At 46.6% G+C, this 20,685-nt stretch overlaps 1 protein-coding gene and 1 long non-coding RNA gene across 16 annotated transcripts in view; one reads left to right on the top strand and one right to left on the bottom strand.

The window, feature by feature from the left end:
• Window positions 1–20,685, bottom strand: part of SRCIN1 (SRC kinase signaling inhibitor 1) — a 264,954-nt gene that overhangs the window by 110,573 nt on the left and 133,696 nt on the right. For 2 of the 15 annotated variants that reach the window (XM_083469411.1, XM_083469413.1), the window contains exon 1: window positions 1,159–1,652. The exons of 10 other annotated variants lie outside the window; for them this stretch is intronic. The gene's annotated coding sequence lies outside the window, so the exon portion shown is untranslated. Of the gene's footprint in view, window positions 1–1,158; window positions 1,654–20,685 lie in introns of those variants that run through there. 3 more of the 15 variants (XM_083469418.1, XM_083469412.1, XM_083469419.1) reach the window with 2 other exon arrangements.
• LOC310690888 lies at window positions 581–1,496 on the top strand. The gene is made up of 2 exons (XR_014518254.1): window positions 581–943; window positions 1,399–1,496. It is a non-coding gene; the product is annotated as an uncharacterized lncRNA (long non-coding RNA).

The following is a 20,685-nucleotide window of genomic DNA, read 5'->3' as shown; positions in this document are numbered from 1 at the left end:
CCCTGGTTTAAGAATATTTGGCTAGGCTTAACATGATTGTTATTTGCCTCTTGGCAAAAATGTTGATCTCTGCAGTGGAACTCAGCTATCCCCCCACAGCTATCCAGTGCATACCCTTCAGTGCAGCTATTGGCATGGGAAATCAATTGCATTGCAGCAGGAGAGGGTGGTGATGACATCAGCAGAATATTTTTCTTTTTCAAAGGGAAAGCAGGAAGGAGAGGCACAATTAATATCACTCTGTTTGGATGGGAGAATCAAAGGGAGATAAGGGCATGTGAGTGGATTTGAAATGACAGCCTTATTAGCACCGATAAAAGCAAGGCAAACGGTGTGGAAAGGATGATATGAAGAATGACAAAGGCTGAGGAGTGGATTGCAACATGGAATAAAGTACAGCCACATGATTAAAGAACCACAGGCCAGCTAAGGTTGGCTTTTGGGCAGACTGAGCCAGAGCTATGGCCCAAAATCTGTCTCCGGTGCAACGACTTAAGGTCATGTATCACTGAAAGCTAAGAGAGAGAGAGAGAGAGAGAGAGCGCTTTTGAGCGCATGCTAAATGCCATTCTTAAAAAGTGGGGATCTGCAACAAAATGTTGCTTCCAATCAGGGTTCCAGAACTCCATCCTTCCTCTCCAACTTTCTATTCCAGCCCTAGTCAGTCAGAATTCATGGCCACTGAGAATGCTCAGTCCTCATTGGACAAGTTATTTCCCCACCCCATCCCTTCCCTCTTTGGAGGGTTTTTGTTGTTGATGATCTAAATGTTCTTTTGCACCCCTGCAGGGGGCTGTACCAAGTCTGCTGAAACTTCCCTCTTATGCATGAATGGTTTGGTTCTGGCTATCTTAAGGACCCACACTCTGCTAATAAGTTGGCTTAAATTAGTGCATGTAAAATAGAAGCTGTCATGCTGGGAAAGAGGAAAGGCACATTCAGGGTAAGAGCATCTTGTTGCCTCCAATGGTGACCAGCCAGACACTCCACAGAAACCCATTAGTGAGCAAGATGGTGCTGGATATCCCTGTGTTGTTTTGGCCTCGAAGGTTTGGGAAGTAAGTAGACCCCCCAACTCAGAATAAAGGAGAAGCCATTCCCTCTGTGGGGGCTCCAGATCACCTGCCAAAACAGCTACTGGCCAAAATTTTGGCTTACCTTTTTGTAAGCATGGGAACGCTGTCCAGAAAACCACTTGCAAAGGCCATGTTAAGGCTCCAGCAGATTTCCTGCACATGTCCATACACTTTGATCTGACAGTTCTCCATTTAGAAAACCAGACATGCAAAGCCTGGAGTGGATCAGCTTGGATATTAACCCCCCTGCCCTACACGCCTGCTCTAGAAAGGAGAGTTTGAGGACCCTCGACATTTCAAAAAGGTGTTTTCTTCTTTGCAGAGAGCCTGGAGGTCACTCCCCACTCCTGCCACAGAATCCGACAGCATGAGTGCAGATGCTTTGGAATCCTTGCTTTGCTCATCAGTGCTGCACTGTAAGTTTCTCGGGTATCCACAATCCGCTCTCAAATTCTGGTCGGGAATCTGCATCTCAGAAAATGGCATCCCGGTTCAGTGGGAACCTGATGTGACAGCAGGTGCAGTTCCCTGATAAGGCAGAGCAGTCAGGTTTCTCGCTCTGTAGCTTCCCACCCTAGTAGTTCCCTGCTCCGTTCTCCCTGGTTTCCATTCAGCAACAGAGAGAGCCATGGGAACTGTGACCAGGAAGTGGCAAAGCTGATCAAATTTCAAGCACAGCCATGACAACAAAGACCCAACAGAAAGAGGCTGAATGCAAAATTTCAAGGAGGCCAGCCATTCCTAGCTGTGCCTTTTAAGGGCGCACATTTCAGTGAATTAAATACTGATCAGTTACCCATTAAAATGCAGTGCTCCCTATTTGAACTAATAATAATAGGGTTTGTTTGTTTGTTTGTTTGTTTGTTTGTTTGTTATTAAGTACTTCCCATACATTATTTCAACAATCCCCATAACAACCCTATGATATGGGTCAGATAATTATCAGCAGCTGCAGCGTAACCCCGTATCAAAATTGGGAGTCTGAGAACAGATGCCCATGGCTACTTAGTGAGGTCACAGCTGAGAGGTGAGATCTGAACCACAGACAAAGAAGGAAACAGGGATCGTGTTTAGCTCCCATTAAGAATTGTTTCCACATCCATTCACCCCCAAAACCAGACTCTTAGTCACTATGAGACACCAGCTCTCAAAATCAATTGTATGTAAAAATTGGACACTATCAGCACATCCCAGCTACGGTAATTCCTCACTCTTACAATCAGCTTAAACCCAACTATCATGAATTACACTCAAAACAGAACATTATCCTGTCTGTTATTTTTTTAATTAGTTAGGTGTTGTTGCTTTTTAAAAAAATATATATCCTGCACTTTAGGAAAAACAAAAATACTCCCAGTGTGGCTTACAAATCACTGCAACCCAGGCAACCCCTGCCTTCAAGCTTACAAGATGTGACACAACTCAAAAGGAAAATGAAGTGGTAGGGAGGAGGAAAGAAGTAAACTCAGGTAAAAATTCTTAATCCATTGATTCTCAGGTCAGAATTAGGCATATCATGTCCCTTTTGCTTTAAAAATCATACTCCCATGTGACTGAGACAGACCCGGGTTTAAACGAAGCAGGTCAGCTGCTGTAATGCCTCATATGCAACTCTGAATTCACGCCATGAAAAGAAATATTCCATGGAAGTATTACCATTGTCTGGTCAGCACAGCACAAACAGAGCCTTCTGTGAATGAGCAGCTGGGCTCTGACCATAAAGGCTGCCTTCTGGCCTCTCCCTTGTCACCCCAATGAAGTCAACTTAGAATTCCAGAAGAGTTTTTCCCCCTCTCATTGGTCATCTCCAGCAGCTCCCTACCACAGCTCATTTGCTTAGATCCTCCTCTTGAGGCAGGGGTGACGAACGGTGGCCCTCCTGCAGATTGTTAAACTACAGAACCTGCTTCCACAAGACGTAGCAATGACGAAACAGCTTGGATGCCTTTGAAAGAGGATTAGACAAATTTGTGGAGGATGAGGCTCTATCAAGAGCTACTGGCCAAGCTGGAGATGTTCTTGGAATACCAGTTGCTGCGAGTCTGCCTTGAATATCCTATCATTCAGCTTCATTAGGTGACCCCTGAGGTGGACTTTGGGCTTTCAAATTTTGGCAGCGCCCTGTGCGATGCCAAACTTTGATGCCCCCTCACCTCTCGCTACATTGTTGTTGCAGGGCCCCCCCTACGGCGCCCTCTTGGCTCAGTGCCCAGAGCCGGTGAACCAGTTGCACTCCCCTAAATCCGCTTCTGACCCAGGGGTGCCAACTTGAATAAAATTTTGGGGAGGCCCATGTAAGCCCTGCCCCACATAATCAATCACATGACATGGCACACACCCACCATTTGATTGGCAATGCCCAGCAACGTTGAGGGGGCCTCAAATATTTTAGGGGGGGGCAAAGAGACCTTGTCCCCTAGGAGTTGACTCCTATGCTCTGACCACTGGTTTTAAATACTGTGAGAGAGGGAGAAACCTCAGTCATTCTCCCCTTAGACTAAACACTGTAGCTTTTCTTCATAGGAGAAATGATCCAGCTGGCACTTTGGCTGCACTTTTCTGTATGCCCTTTTCAACTCTAAAGGTAAAGGTAAAGGGGCCTCTGACCATTAGGTCCAGGCTCTGGGGTTGCGGCGCTCATCTCGCTTTATTGGCCGAGGGAGCCGGCGTACAGCTTCCGGGTCATGTGGCCAGGATGACTAAGCCGCTTCTGGCGAACCAGAGCAGCGCACGGAAACGCCGTTTACCTTCCCGCCAGAGCAGTACCTATTTATCTACTTGCACTTTGATGTGCTTTCGAACTGCTAGGTTGGCAGGAGCAGGGGCTTAACAACGGGCGCTCAACCCGTCGTGGGGATTTGAACCGCCAACCTTCTGATCGGCAAGTCCTAGGCTCTGTGGTTTAACCCACAGCGCCACCCGCGTCCCCTTTTCAACTCTACAGTAGCCTTTTTGAGATGCAGCAGCTTCTAAACTAAAACTGTATAAGGCATTCCAAGTGTAGCTGCCACACAGGTTTGAAGAGTCAAAATTGATACAGGAAAATGGGAAGCACAACAGTTAACATCCCATTCTCATGCCCAGGACTAGGACCAGCTGAAAACTCTATGTCATTTTAAGCTGTATTTGCTCACTTCGCCTGTCCTCTTCAGATTTAAAAGCCAAGACTGTGTTTGCTCTTTTTTGGTTAATAGGATGACATCATGGAGCTATTTAGCCAATCGGGCTTAACTATATACAGACATCACTGAGGGCAAGTGAAGCCTATTCAGAGTGGAAGCAATTCTTCCTGAGTCAGTCACATGGGCAGCCCCAGCCAACGGAGAGTCACCAAAGGAACAGGATGATGTCATGATGCTGCAAAATGATCACGGGGAGGGGGGAGATCACTCAGAGGTGGGTGCTTTTAACTTTAATGCTGCCCAAAATTGTAGATGAGAACAATACTGTTCAAATTGTTCATAAGAATAATACTGAAATCTATCTTACCTGGATCTGTTAAGGATTCACTGGGGTGACATATTCCGTCACTTTGTAAACTAAAGCACTATATAAATGCATTATTACTGCAGCTGCTACTACTACTGTTACTACTACTACTATTACTACTACTAGAGGAAACAAAGAAAACAGAAGGATCCAGCCACAAACACATTATCTAGAAAGGCCAAACCCAGGAATTAATTTCATCTCCCAAATATTTGCCTGTTCAGTTCTGGGGAGATGAAGCTTTGATGGAATCAGATGCTATGAAGCAGGTACCGCTCCATCGCATAGCCAGCTTGTGTTTACAGGGTGCCACAAGGGGACAAGGCATCCGCCAACCTGCAGCCATCAACACAGATGTCCCCCTTTTCTCCCCACCCACTTCCCACCAGCCACACGCAGATCTATATCAATTGTTTTCAGGGAGCTGGGAAGTAGCTGTGCTGGATCATTTGTTGAAGGCGAAAACATCCTTGCGCTGCCTTTTTGTACACAGCAGCCGTGATCAAGTGCACCCGGGGCCACTAAAGAGCCTCTAAGCTGCTTCTCTCCCTCTCTCTTTTGAAGGAGCCCCTTCCAAAGCTTGCTTCCTCATTTCTTTCAGCAAATATTCCCAGCCTCTTCTAGTTTGCTCATCCGCTACCACCTGCCTCTTCCCCACTACTCATTTCACAGAATCACAGAATCGTAGAATCGGAAGGAACCACGGCGGTCATCTAGTCCAACCCCCTGCAATGCAGGAATCTTTCACCCAACATGGGGCTCGAACCCTGTGATTAAGAGTCTCATGCTCTATTAGCTGAGCTGGTACGTATATCCTGTTAAAACCTAGTTCCTTTTTTGCAGGACTCCAGCCTTCTCTCCACCTAGAATGTACTGCAATCCCTCTGGGGCAGAGAATGGGATCACACAAATTTGATGCTCTATATAGGGTGCTATATGAATGTTGTTTATTTGTTTGGTTTTTTTGCATTATGCACATATGCAATTTATTTATTTTTATTTGCATTTATGTCGCACCTTTCCTCAAGGTGGCATACGTGATTCTCCCCCTCCCCATTTTATCCTCACAACAACCCTGTGAAGTAGGTTAGGCTGAGAGGGAGCAAATGGCTCTAGGTCACACCAGGGAGCTTCATGACTGAGTGGGGATTTGAACCCTGGCCTGCCAGGTCCTAACCCAGCACACTAACCACTACACCACACTGGCGCTCACCATCTCTTATGCACCATACTTGCATCAGTATGCTCTAGGACTCAGGGTGAGTTACAGCCTAAATATGATACATATTGAGAGTAATTGATGTCATAATAAAAATCAAATGAAGGTCAACATCTCACTGAGGAATCGAAGCTCCAATATTACTTATCCAACTTAAACATTTTCATCCCATTCTTATCAATAATAAGCCCTCAAGATCATAATCTAAAGGACCTGGCACAAAAGGAAAGAGGATTGGGGAGGAGGAGGAATTAGAAAATCCCCAGACACTACTTCTTAATTACAAGACTTGGCAGAATAGAAACCCTAAAGGACACAAGGAGCCAAACATCGTCGCTGTTCTTTCAGTGGAGTGGCTTGTTCAAGCCAGCAGGGGGAGACATATATAATTGAATGCCCGTCCACACATCCACACACACAAATGCTCTTCCTGTAGAAAGCTGGCATGTCAGGGAGATGTGTCCTAGCCTGCTCCCATCCCTGACCAACTGGTTTTCCATCTGCACAAATCTACAAGAACATTAAATCAGATCCGTCTACACATGCAACAGAGTGAAGTAACAGTATCCTGAGATGGTACACTGGACTTAACCACTTCAAGATGGCGGTAGAGGAAGAAGAAGAATATTTATTCAATTTTGGTGCTATTCTTCCTCTCAAAGGAGTCCAGAGATGCCATTTTTGAATGCCACTTTAAGTAAAACAGAACAAAACCCCAAACCTTCATGCTAGCAACGTCAGGGGGAGATGTTCCTTCCTAGTTCACCCCTTACAGTGCTACATTTCTACTTGCAGGGAGTACTAAAAATTGGAACAAAGAACAGATAAAAATGGCATTCAAAAGAAGAATCTCCCATGTGCAGTCTGTTGCATGTGAGCCCCAAGATACAGTCTGAAGTGATATTTTTCAATCTCTGTGAGAACTAAGCCTAAGGCAGCCTGCTGACCCTGATTCGCTAGATGACCGCAGCCACCATGCTGCCCAACTGTTGCACAAATGAAAAATGCAGTGGAAAGAGCATTAAAAACGTTATCACCTTGCAGTAACATTCTAGGTAGATCACAGCATAACGCCCAAGTGCAAAATTGGAAATTGCAAATACTATATTAATGAAGGGTGTGTGAGTCAAAGCTTTTGTCGCTGATGCATGTGGTGATGGTGGTAGGCATGGAAATGGGAGAAGCAAAAATAGATTTTCTGAGGTTTTAGGGAGTCATGCAAAAATATTTCCTTTCTCTCAAAGATATTTAGGAATGGGTTGCAGAAGATGCCCAAGGCAGGCACATATCACAGCTCTCTGGTCTGACCCATGGGATCCTGTGAAGCAGCCCAGAGAAAGGAATAAGAAGGGAAGTCTTAACCTAAGAAAAGGCTTAGGTGGAGGTGCTCACCTTACCACCTTAGAGCACAGTGAAGTTGGTCCCCATCCCTGTGCATTTCAGAGCTCTTTCTCCGTTAGCGATTCGCATCAGCACAGCTTCATTAGAGTCAGATTCGTTTCTGCTTGTGTCACACTAGAGGAGGAGTGGACAAGGCAGGGATGTCTTTACCCTATGAAAAGGTGTTCACACCTTGGCTAGAGACAAAATAGGAATGACTTAAGGTCTCCAGTCCGTGTGAAGCTAGTTTGAGAAACGAGACATCTATCAAAGTGCAGGGTACATATGCATTTTGGATGATGTCTTGCGAACGCGGATTAAAAACCCAGCACTGCAAATGCAATGAGTGCACAGCAAACAGGAGTGTGAACACAGCCCAAGACTCTGCCCCATTCTCAGTGCTATGGCTCCGTCTTGACTGTGTGAAATAAAATGAGGAGTGCTTTTGAGCATGTGCAAGTACATTTCTTCCACTGAAAATGTAGAGAAGCCACACATCTGGGGGAAGAGTTTCCTGTTGAGTAGATCCACAAAGGTAGGTCTGATACATCTGAGAACTTATTTCTTGCTACTTTAGCTTTTCCAGTATGCTGGGAGAAGGGGGCAACACAAGACTCCCATCTTAATTAACATGATGCCCTTTTGTCATTATCCCTAGTATAGTGGTCAGAATGCCAGCCTGAAACTAAGGAGAAGTGGGTTCCAATCCTCCCTCAGCTTTGAAAACCACTGGGTGACCTTGGGCCAGTTACTGAGTCCCATCCTGTCCTGACCTACCTCACAGGGTTGTTGTGAGGATGAAATGATGTAACACCCATGTGCATCACCTCTGAGGATGGGGAAGGGGTACAAACAGTGCTTTTTTCCTTTAAAAAATGTTTAGGGGTACTCTCATTTTCATTCTCATATTGAAATACTGCCCCTCAATGAGGCCAAACCTAGATTCACAAAATGTTTAGGGGTATGCGTACTCCTGCGCCCCCCCAGAAAAAAAAGGACTGGGTACAAATGTAACCAAGAAATCATTATCCTTGCCCCAAAGATGCCCTTTACTCCAAAGCTTATGCCGTACATAAGACAGGCTTCAAGGTGCTGCAAGCCTCTGTCAGTTTCCCCTGGGTGGCGGGGGGGGGGGAGGGCCACGCATACGAAACACACCCACCTCACTCACACTGACTCCCCACCAAAATTCAAGCTGACCCTCAGAGTCTTGTAACTGATGTGGCTTAGCAACAACACAGAATCACACAAGCCTCTTCCCCCTCCCCCCAAAAAACATACAAATAAAATATGCCCAACAATGCTCAATATGTAATGGTCACATCCAAGCAGCCACTGGGAGAACAAGGTGTGTGTGTGTGTGTGTGTGTGTGTGTGTGTGCACGCGCACCCTATAGGGTAACCATCTGTCCCTTACATTAGTGTTCCTTATTGCCCCTCATTGCCCCCCCAAGCCATCTGCAGCCCCACAGGACACACGGCTACGGTGACGTCCTTCTAATTTAGACTCTGCTTTTCCCTCCCTCCCTCCTTTTCAGATTTGGGATGGCGGGGTGTCACTGACCAGTTCTTCTGTTGCACAGTTTGGTGCAGTGATCAAATGACAGGGAAAATTGGGGAGGAGAAGGCGTGGAAAGAACAAATCTCTCTTCTCATTTTTATTTTTAAAAGGTTCCGACACACACACACACCCCTCAAAAGCATCCGCGGAAGTCAGAGGGGTTGGGGAAGGGGGCAGCAGCAGCAGCTCTGTGCACTTTCTCTTCCCTCCATAATTTGAGCACCGGTGGAAAGATGCAAGAGCTGAGCTGCCGATTCCGACCACCGGTTCCATCCCTCCCCAAGCACCACTGCCATTTCTTCCCATCGCCTTCCTTCACCTGTCCTCCTCCTCCTCCTCCTCCTCCCTGCTTCGACTTTGCTTCCGCCAGTCTCCTTACCTGCCACAGGTTAGATCCCGCTGGGCCACCTTAAACAGCCTCCTGCTCCTGCCATACCTAGCAGCAGCCCGCTGCACACAATGGGAGGCTGCAGTGTCTATAAATTCATCCGTCAGCGGCTCGCTTTTTGCCTTCTTTCCCTGCGCTCCTTTTACCGCTGCTGGTGGAGACGGTTCTCTCTCTCGTTCTTGGGTTATGCAGAGGTGGTGATGGAGAGCGGGGGGAGATGCCAGGTTTCTTTTGCGTGGGGAGGGAGGGGGGAATCACCCGTCCTCGGAGGGGAGAGTAATGCAGGTGCAGCTCTCCCCCCCCTCCCGGGCTCCATCACACGCCTGCCATCCTAGCCCCCCAAGCCTGACCTTAGCAATGCAACGGGAGCTTCCTCTAGCTTCCCTTAAAAGGACACTGTCGCCGTGGCAACCAGGACTCCACCTGTCTTTTGGAGGCTGTGCATGATGCCCGGCTGGAGAGCTAGGGGGAGGGGGAAGAGGACCACGGCTCGGTCTGGTCTCAGGTTTTGGGGGCTGGCACCACCACATTCTGAGCTCTGAACCCCCCCTCCCCGCCCCACAGCCCTCCACACATCCTGATCTGGACTATGCAGGGGTCATATGAGCATTTGAAGCAAGTTTATAGCAAGCAGAGCCCATTTGCCAACCCATCAACTCTTTGATTGGCAGCAGCTCGGGATCTTTTTTAACTAGATTGAATGTAGGGGTGAGGAACCTCTGGCCTTGCAGGTGCTGTCGGACTCCAGATCCCATCCACCCCAGCCACTGTGGTCATGATCTGGGATGATGGGAGTTGCAGTCCAGCAGCGTCTCAAGGGCCACACGGATCCCTGGCATATGCTCCGTCGCTGAGATCCCTTTGCAAGCAAGACTTCAAAGCTCAAACACCTGTCTGCACAAGGAGAGCATCCAGGGATGGCGAGGGATTTCACTCTCGCCTTTGGAGGAAGCAGGCTTTAGGACAGGTGGGTGGGGGGGATACCGGCCCTCTGTATGATGCTAAGCCACAACTCCCATCATCCCCAGCAAGAACAGCCAATAGCCAGGGGTGATGGGAGATTGCTTGTTTTCTGCATTTACATCCCACCTTTTTCTCCATGGAACTCTAGGTGGCTTACATGACTCTTCCCCATCTTCATTTAATCCCCAAAACAATCCTTAGACTGAAAGTGGATGACTGACGCAACGTCACCCAGTGAGCTTTGTGGCTGGGCTGGAATTCGAACCCTGGTCTCCCAGGTCCTAGCCAGATGCTCTAACCACTACACTACACTGGCTCTCAGCAACCTGCAGAGGGCCAAAAGCTTTCCCAGGCTTGCTTTAGGGAGGCAAAAATAAGACAAGGCTTTTCTGCTGGCGACACTCACTTGTGGCCACATAACTACTAAAAAATGAAGTGGGGGAAGGGAATCCAAGAATGGATTGTATGGTTTATTATTATCCAGTGATTTGGAAGGTTTTGTTGTTACTTATTATTTATATAGCACTAACAGGGCAGATGGGGCTCATCAACCTGGGAAGGGGAAGGAAAACTCTGATCCTAAACCTCTGCTGCCTTGGGAGATATCTTCAGGAGAAGAAAAAGCTAAGGAGTAAACCCTACACAAATCTGGAGTGGGGTCCCTAAGGTGCTTGGGTGGTGCCTTGTATGTCTCCTTCTAGCAACTACTGGAGCCAAGCTGGTGCCAACTGTATTGCTCTGCTTTCTTTCGCACCACATTGGTAAGGCCGAGGGGTGGGGCTTGTCATCTGGGCAACCTAAAACCTCCATGCACACTGCCCAGACTTGCACACCAGGGAGGTCACTTCAGTGTTGCTAACACAGCAGTTTGACTACACCCCTGGAGGTGCACTCCATTGTCTCTCGAGACAGACAGATGCCAACAACTCCCAGTTTTCATGGTGTTTTAATGAGCAACATAACAAACAAAACAAACGAAAGGACACAGCCTTGCCCCAAGAAGCTAAATTTGGGGAGTGAGCAGTGGAAGACAGAGTAGCAAGGAATGGATCAGAATAAATGAGCAATGTGCATGAGGGCTTCCTTACCGTTGAGGATGAATATTAAAAGGTTAGGTGGGCCAGGGGGAGGCAAGATCTAGTGGTAACATCCTGGGTGATTTACAGTAAATCAGCCCAGTTTTCTGATGATCAGTTGTTTAACAACAGACTTCCTAAATTAGGCTGCTGAAATGAACAAAGCTTAGAAGGAAAACTAGGAGTGGATTTTTGTCCAATAAGATTGTTGGCTTCTGGCACTGGAAGGATATTCTTTGGCTAAGCTGGTCCATGTTTCAAAGTTCCCCATTTCTTAATTGTAAACCTTCAGGAGTAAGCATGATGCCGAGAGGAGGAAAATGAAATCAGGTAAGCAGCATTAAGCTATGGTTTGCTTACTGCAGGTTTAAAAGTTGAAACCACAATTTGCGTTCTAATCTGCAGCTAGTGCAAACCACAGTTTAGCATGAGAAGTGTAATGAGCCACTGCGTTCAGTTGTTTACCTTATGCACATTTTTAGAGTCCAGGGATAACACCCACACACAACGGTTCACTAATAACTAACCAACATCCACAGGGCCCAGGCTTTAGGAGATCAACCTCCCAAACAAGATCGCCAGACACAATACTGAAGTGCAGCACCACAAGCCAACTTCAAACTGTTCTACTAACAAAGCAGCTGCAGCTTTGGTTTGTATGTGGTCAAGACGCCTACTCTGTTTGGAGAAAGGCCAGACCCCAGTGACAGAACATCTGTTTTGCCTGCAGAAGATCCCAGATTCAACCCCTGGAATCTTCAGATGAGGCTGGCAAAAATTCCCTTCTGAAACCCTGGAGAGCCATTGCCAGTCAGTGTAGAGTCTGAGCATTGATCTATCTAGCTCAGCATTTTGGTGCATGTAGCTCAGTACTTTCTGCACACTGTTGGCATTGCCAAGCTACATGGGGGTCAATGGTCTGGCAATTTAAAACAACTCAGTGCCAGGAGACTGAGACTCTTTTCACGAGCTATTTTTCCAGTTGTTGGGGATGGGGATTCTGCAACAAATTATTAAATTGAGTACCAATTGAATCTTAAAATTAAGCAAGGGCTCTTAAGCTCAGGCGCCATGTTGGGCAAAGGTCTCCATTGCAAGGGGTTGGACCAGATAATCCTTGTGGTCCCTCCCAACTCTATGATTCTATGATTCTAACCTTAAAGACAGCAGCTGGAGATGAAAACGTCTGCTGACAGACTGCACCATAAAATTATCCAAATGCAGAGGGTGGGGTGGGGAGGGAGTGTTCACAGATCTCCTAAAGACCAGCAAAACAGGAGCCAAATGTATTTCCTTGCACAAGACATTCCAAAGAAACAGGGCCACCACAGACAAGTCTCTGACTTTGGTACTCACTAACCCAGCCTTACCCAACCTGGTGCCCACCAGATGTTTTGCATGACACCTCCATATGCACCATCTGCACACAGTGCTGGCTGTAAGGGGTTCTTCAGTACTGTGGAGCAACACTTTTGCATGCATGGGGAGCTGACCCAGAAGAAAAGATCACACAGAGGTTAGTTTCTACAGGGATTGCCCTTGGTGAATGAGGTGATAGATTAAAAAATGCCTTGCACATTAAAAAAACCACACCTCTGCGAATGTATAGTGATCACAACTGCTGTGAATAATTGGGATATAATATAATATAATGAAAATAATATTTGTGTATGTTCTTTTTGCTAGGGGAGTATCTTAGGGAGCAAGGAGGGCTGGCTGAGAGATCCCTGGGCTCCCACTTAAGAGGAAACTGGGATGTATTGCTTAAAGTTTGATTAGAGTTGGTTCTCCCATTTATGTTTTTATTCTTCTTAAATCATATTTATTCTTGGCAGCTGTAAAATATGCAGTTGGCAAAAGCTCATTGGCCTTTTCGAGTATTCCACACACACACACCCCCAGCAGCTGCAAATCCCCCCAACTTTTTATGCATTTTCATGTGATTTTTACAGAAGGTTTTTTTTAATTAAAAAAATGTTGGTTGGTTGTAGTTTTTTGCTGCAGTGCCGAAATAAACACAATTGCCCCATTCAACGCTCCTTACCCCCTTCTGCCACTCACAACCTCCAGGGGTGTTGGGACAGGGAGCAATTTGGGCCTTCATGCTGTCACATCTTCTCTTTAGAGGTTAAGGTCAGGCGAGGCTTTGCAATCTCCCATTTCCCATCGTTTATAATTGTATATATGTGGTTGTGCGTGTGTGTGTTTTACGGTGCATACCAGACTGGCACATGCCACCCAGGTCTCAGCTGACACGAGAACATTTTCAAAGCAATTTAGCTGCTCGGAAGGCAACAAGGACAGCGGAGGGGAACAGGAGGCCAACCATTAGGGAAAAAAATTACTGTATTTTTCTCCCCTTTTCAGCTGCTGTTTCAAACTCATCGAGGAACAGTTTTGATTGCACCAAGGACATTTGAAGGATGGCTAGTCCTTTTGCACTGTCAGAGGACTGTTCTTCTCTTTTTGAGGAAACTAGGAAAAGTTTGTAGTGTTGCTTGCTTTTTAATCTTCTTTGGGTGTTTACAGGCAAATTGCCCGGTTGGCTTTGCCTGAGGTTGGCTTCCCTTTGTCTTCATCGATTCCAAAAGACGGTTGGACAAATTCCAGGAGAATAAGGCTGCTCCTGGCTACTAGTCCCGATAGTGATGTTCTACCTTGGAGGCAATATGCCGTGGAGCACCAGTGGTTGGGAACCACAGGGCGGGTGTCATGGACTGCTTTGATGCAGAGGAATGTTGGAAGGAAGCAGCTGGGAGCTTTCCTTTGTGTTTACCACCTGGTAGATTCTGACTTACTGTACTGAGCAGCACTGCTGGGTGGAAGGCAGCAACTTAGAGAACAGATATACGGAAATTCACGCCTGGAGAATTCTGACTTTTGCTTAAACAACCTCTCTCCACCTGCAAGTTTCTAGCTGGGATGGTGGCAGAGGGAAACTTAGGAACACCAGCTTGCTCTATGCCAGGGATAGGGAAAACTGAGGCCCTACAGATGACTCCCAACTCCCATCAACTCCAGCCAGCACGTTCAGTGGCCAGGGGTGATGGGAGTTGTAGTCCAGCAGGTTCCCACTCCATGCAGAACTCCTGATTCTTCCGCCTGATGAAGAATTCGATGAAACGCCTACACTTTCGATCTAAATTTGTTCAGCAAAAGATATCCTTTTATAAGCGGTGGTGATCTTCTGCTACCACTTGGGCCTTTCACTGAGACCTGGGAGAGCAATGATAGATGAACAACTAGACCTCCAAAGGGTGAGCAAAAACCAATTGGATTCCTTCGTCAATGTCAGCTTCCCATTTCCATTCAACTGGAGTACCAAAAAAAAGGGGACTGTGCCACGAGTGCTAAACAAGACGATACGCGTTTGCCATTCGTCAACCCTTCTTCATGCATTCCAAGGCCTCCCCGTACAACCTGTCAGGACACAGGATTTTGGTACCGTCCTATCTCCCCAACCAACAGGCAGAGACAGGAGGTGCTTTGTTTTTTTAACTGCCGAACATTCCCATTTCAAATTATCTCCCTCCCATCTGGATCTTAAATTAGCTGAGCCTTTCCTTTCCTTTTCTCATTGTTGTTGATCTGCCTGATGGATGTCTGTGCTATTATACATATGCCTTCCCCTTGCTTTCACCCTCCCCATCAGTTACATAGATGCACGATTAAAATTAACTCCGCAATCGCTTTCTGATTGCGCCGCATATTATAACAACAGCGGCATTGAGCAAAGCTATGACATTTGCAAAGCGTTTCTATTCATGTCAGGGGGCCTTTTTTTGCGCACACACACCCCAGAGACCACCTCTGAAACAAGAAGGCAAATTTCCCAGCAGCCTCCTCCTCCAAATAATGAGGCATTAAACATATTTAAAAATCTTACACAAGCCTCAAACATTGGGAAAAGGTTTCGACTGCCTTTCTGACTCATTCTCCAATGTCATTTAAAGGTTGTTGTTCATTCAGCTTCCACTCTATATGTATACGATGGCTAACATTTTAGGGCAGGAGTAGTCAATGTGGTGCCCTTCTAATTTTTTTTGTATTACAACTCCCATCAGCCCCAGCCAGCATGGCAATGGTTGGGGACTATGGGAGTTGGAGCCCAACAAAAACTGAATGGCGTCACATTGGCTATTCCTGTTTTAAAGCCATGACTGTGATGCACCAAGCCAAATGTGGTCCACATGCCCACTGTGTATTATGGTCCACTAAGGCAGGTACAGGCAAACTTGGCCCTCCAGATGTTTTGGGACTACAACTCCCATCATCCCTTGCTAACAGGACCAGTGGTCAGGGATGATGGGAGTTGTAGTCCCAAAACATCTGGAAGGCCGAGTTTGCCTATGCCTGCACTAAGGGCTTGAGAATCTTGGCTATTTTTGCTTTCCCCAGCAGCTAGCAAAAACAGGAAGTCTTCCTAGAGTCCTCGATGGGGTAACCATACGAAGACTGTTGGGCTGCAGCCAGCTTTGATGGGTCAAAAGTTGTGCTGGCCCATTTTAGGGCATTCAGTGGTATTCTTAATTAAAACTGTGTACTGGTCTTTATCCGAAGATCCCAGGGTGGTTCACAACAGAAAAAAAAATACAAAATGAGAATTCAAAATACAGTGGTACCTTGAGTTACATACGCTTCAGGTTACATATGCTTCAGATTACAGACTCCGCTGACCCAGAAATAGCGCTTCAGGTTAAAAACTTTGCTTCAAGATGAGAACAGAAATCGTGCTCTGGCGGCGCGGCAGCAGCGGGAGGCCCCATTAGCTAAAGTGGTGCTTCAGGTTAAGAACAGTTTCAGGTTAAGTACGGACCTCCGGAACGAATTACGTACTTAACCCGAGGTACCACTGTACATTAATAAAATGCAGGTTTGATCCCCGTATGGGGTAGCTGCATATTCCTTCATTGCAGGGGGTTGGACAAGATGATCTTCAGGGATCCTTCCAACTCTACAAGCCTGTGATTCTATGAAAAGCAGAAGCGAACCAATAGCCCCTCCTCCCACAAACACATTTAAAAAGCCATAGGATGTTGATCAGCTGAATGCCTGGTTGAAGAGAGACATTTTCGCCTCGCACCTAAAAGTATGTAATGAAGGCGCCAGGCAAGTCTCCCTGGGAAGAGCATTCCACAAATGGGGGCCACCACAGAAAGGGCCTGTTCTCATGTTGCCACCCTCTGGACCTTTTGTGGAGAAGGCACACATAGAAGGGCCTCAGATGATGATCGTGCGGTCTGGGTCAGTTCGTATGGGGAGAGGCAGTCCTTGAGGCACTGGCTGAATAATTGGTAAGGGACAAGTAATTAGGACTAGAAGTTTTATTCAGCTAATTGGCTCACTCAAGTCCACTAAACCAGCATCCCCCAAACTCCAGATGTTACTGGACTTCCAGCATCCTTGGCCATGCTGGCTGGGGTTGATGGGAATTGGAGTCTGGCAACCTGTCTAGGATAATACCAGGTTGGGAAAGACTAAACGAAAACTTGAAACTTTGGGCTGAGAGATAAGAGGAAGTTTCAAGGGCATGTCTTTGCTCAAGCTATTGTCCTTCTTTGCCAGAACCAATCCCAACAGTCCCCACCCGAAAAATGAATCTTGTTTCCCACCCACTTCTAATAATCAGTAGGTGAGCAGCATCCTCCCCCCCCGCAAGCAGTATGTAATCACACTTCAGTTAGATTAGTTTCTTTCTGTAAAGAACAGGCCAATCAGCAGCTAAGAGAGAGAATAATAACAGAATCGTAGAGCTAGAAGAGACCCCAAGGGTCATCCAGTTCAAGATGCTGCAATGCAGGAATCTCAGCTAAAGCATCCATGACAGATGGCCATCCAACCTCCAAGGAAGGAGAGTCCACCACTTTCAGAGGAGAGTGAAAGGTGATATAATAGCTATCTTCAAATATCTGAAGGGCTGCCACATGGAAGATGGAACAAGCTTGCTTTCTCCTGCTCCGGGGACTAGGAACCAAACCAAATAATAGGAAGAACATTTCGACAGTAAGGGCTGTTTGACAGTGGAACGGACTCCCTTGGAAGCTGGAGGTTTTTAAACAGAGGTTGGGTGGCCACCTGCCAGGGATGCTTTAGTTGTGATTCTTGCATTGCAGGGGGTTGTACTAGATGACCCTTGGGGTCCCTTCCAACCCCACATTTCTATGATTCCCCACCCTTCAGACCTGTGGTCTGATCCTGCAGGGCTCTTCTTACAACTTGCTGTTTGAGGGAATAGCCTCCATCTTGTACAATCCTTGGCACATTCCTGTTTGCAGTCCTGCCAAACAACATCTGCGGGGTCTTTTCGGCTGTGGCTGTGCTGTTGTGGAACCCGCTTCCAAGTCTCAACACCATTTGCCTTCTGGAGACAAGTAGTCAAAATACTCTATTTAGACATGTCTTCCACATGACAAATTGGAAAATTATTTATCAACTGTATTGGATTTAAAACAAGGATGGCTTTCAATTGCACTGATGTGTTCTATGCACATTTTAAAAAATAAGTATATTGGAAGCAACCTTGATATTAACTCAAAGGAAGATGGGATAAATATCTATGAAAGGATGGATAGACCTTTGTCTTTAAGTGTGATAACAATAGATAACAACAAAACCAGTTTACCACTGTGCCTAACTAGGTAGGGAACCACAGCCAACCATAGTTCCCTGAGACACTGCCCACATTTCATGGTCAGGTACGCTCTAAGCGTGCATATATATATCTAGATAGATAGATAGATGATAGATAGATAGATAGATAGAGAGAGAGAGAGAGAGAGAGAGAGAGAGAGATAGATATATATACCTGGTCTATGCTGGTCTATGACTGATTGATTGATATATACCCGTTTTGTAAAGCAGCTCAAAGATGTTGGAAAAAGGGAACCTTTTGTAGAGGTTTGCCATTTGGAAATTTACTTTAAAGGAACTGACAGCTTGGTCAGCTGACACACTCTTGTCACAAAGATTTGCGTTACACTTTAATGTTCTGATTCTTAAAAATAGCTGTACCTGTTGTTTCTGAAGGCAGGAAAGACTAGGTCCCTCTCCTCACCCATGATCAAGCGCCTCCTTGGATTGTGTCCCAGATGACTAAATCAGGGTAATCTTGGGACATGTTTCTGAGGCAGAGGAAGAGAAGTGCCAACTGCTCTGCTTGGATTTCACGGCCTTTTCCCTCAGTGGTCACCTCTGCTCCTGCAAACCAAACTCTGCCCTACAAGGACCTTCCCACCTGTTGCAGCAAGGTGTCACCACATGGAGTTGTACTCAACTAAGTTCTACTCAAGAGTAGACCATCAAAATTAATGAACCTAAATTAAACTCAGTAGGACTAGCATTGGATAGAATCCTTGGTCAGGACACTCAAGATGGAGAACAAGGTAGAGATTAGACAAGGAGGTAAACAAAAGAAGGAACCCCTTTAGTCATGAGGAATGTGGAGCATCTAATTCTTCAGGGGGACTATGCAATATATTACTGCGTCACTCCTACTAAAAATGGACACATATCTATTGCAGCAGCAGCAGTCGTGCTTCTGGAGGTTTTTCAAGAGTGCAGCTCCAAGAGCTGAAAAGCTCTGCAAATTTTAGTTTAGCCAGAGGTTGTGATGTACGAGCAAAAATGAACAGGCCTAGTGTACCATGGGTGGCTTCTGAGTATCTGTAAAGCTAGCCTCTGCAAACAGCCCCATACGCCATGGTGAAGATGGTGATTGGCAGACTGGGTACACAAATTGCTAAGGTAGCATTGCTGGAGGTCAGATGGGACCTCCTGCCATACCTTCATATTGGTCATGTTGGTTACAGATGGCGTCCAACAATATCTTGAGGACCACAGGCTCCCCACTCATGGTGAAAGCATTTCTGCACCTGAAATAAGAACTCAAAAAGGCACCCCTTCCTTCCATTTGTCTTAAACGACCCAGAGAGAGGGACAGGGGGCTCTGTGGCTCAGCCAGTGTGGTGTAGTGGTTAAGAGCAGTAGACTCGTAATCTGGTAAACCGGGTTCACGTCTCCGCTCCTCCACATGCAGCTGCTGGGTGACCTTGGGATAGTCACACTTCTCTGAAGTCTCTCAGCCCCACTCACCTCACAGAGTGTTTGTTGTGGGGGAGGAAGGGAAAGGAGAATGCTAGCCGCTTTGAGACTCTTTCGGGTAGTGATAAAGCGAGATATCAAATCCAAACTCCTCTTCTTCTTCAACACTCAGCCAAACACAGATAAGGGCAAACAAGCAAAAGTGCATGTTCCTGGAGTGAAGATCACAGCTGTTGTGCTCCTGCCCTGGTCCTGCTGCCCAGAGCTAAGCCATAGTTTGGCTTTGTGTTATATCTGATCCTGGGTTTATGTTTTGTTCTTGGTTTGGTGCTCATGGTTTGTCTGGAGGAGATGGTTACAATCTCCACTTTGGGAACCTGCCCATTAGCTCCTTTGTGCTAAGCCAGTTTGGCTTTGCGTTACATGCAAACCAAGCCCATGTCTGCTACACACAGTGACTGCTTCATGTCAATTCAGGCCAGCTGAGATAACATGCATCTGCCAGACAGTTTTTCTGGAATATCAGCTACATTAAAAATGACTCTTACATACCACAACATCCATATTTTATAAATTTCTCCACCCAACATCATCACTGCAAAAGCCTGATTCTTCTCAGTTAATATTTGGGAGCCTCAGACCTGGCAGTAGAGCCAATATGGGTTCTCTTCCTGCTCAGCCATAGCCTGGCTGGGAGCGCAAGGCTGGAAGGGAATGTGAGTTGTTGAACTGAATTCATGTCATCCTGAGCTTTTCACTATCATGATGGAAGTACAGAAGGAGATACAGAGTAAGGCAAGGGTCAGCAACCTTTTTCAACGTCCTCCTTGGGACAGTTGAGGTGTCCCTCAGACCTTGTGGGGGGCTGGACTATATATGGGGGGGGATGAACGAATTCCTATGCCCCACAAATAACCCAGAGATGCATTTTAAATAAAAGTACACATTCTCCTCATGTAAAAACACACTGATTTCCAGACCATCCGCGGGCCAGATTAAGAAGGCGATTGGGCCGGATCCGGCCCCCATGCACTATTCTCTCCTTTTCTGAGTCCCTCTCTCCTCAACACTCCTTCCTCTCCACCTAGCCGCTATTTGCCCATGTGTTTTTTCTAATACATGTTTGACCCATAACACCAGGCAGGCCCCACAAACAACCCAGAGATACATTTTAAATACAGTGGTACCTCGGGTTAAGTACTTAATTCCTTCTGGAGGTCCGTTCTTAACCTGAAACTGTTCTTAACCTGAAGCACCACTTTAGCTAATGGGGCCTCCTGCTGCTGCCGTGCCGCCGGAGCCTGATTTCTGTTCTCATCCTGAAGCAAAGTTCTGTAACCTGAAGCGTATGTAACCTGAGGTACCACTGTAAAAGGACACATTCTCCTCATGTAAAAACACAGAGATTCCTGGACCATCCGCAGGCCGGATTGAGAAGGCGATTGAGCAGCATCCGGCCCCCGGGTCTTAGGCTGCCTACCCCTGGAGTAAGG

The sequence above is a fragment of the Podarcis liolepis genome (assembly GCF_965112155.1).
Source record: "Podarcis liolepis genome assembly, chromosome: 13".
Taxonomy (NCBI): Eukaryota; Metazoa; Chordata; class Lepidosauria; order Squamata; family Lacertidae; genus Podarcis; species Podarcis liolepis.
Note: the sequence above shows the minus strand (reverse complement) of the source record. Positions and strands in the feature narration are given on the sequence as shown.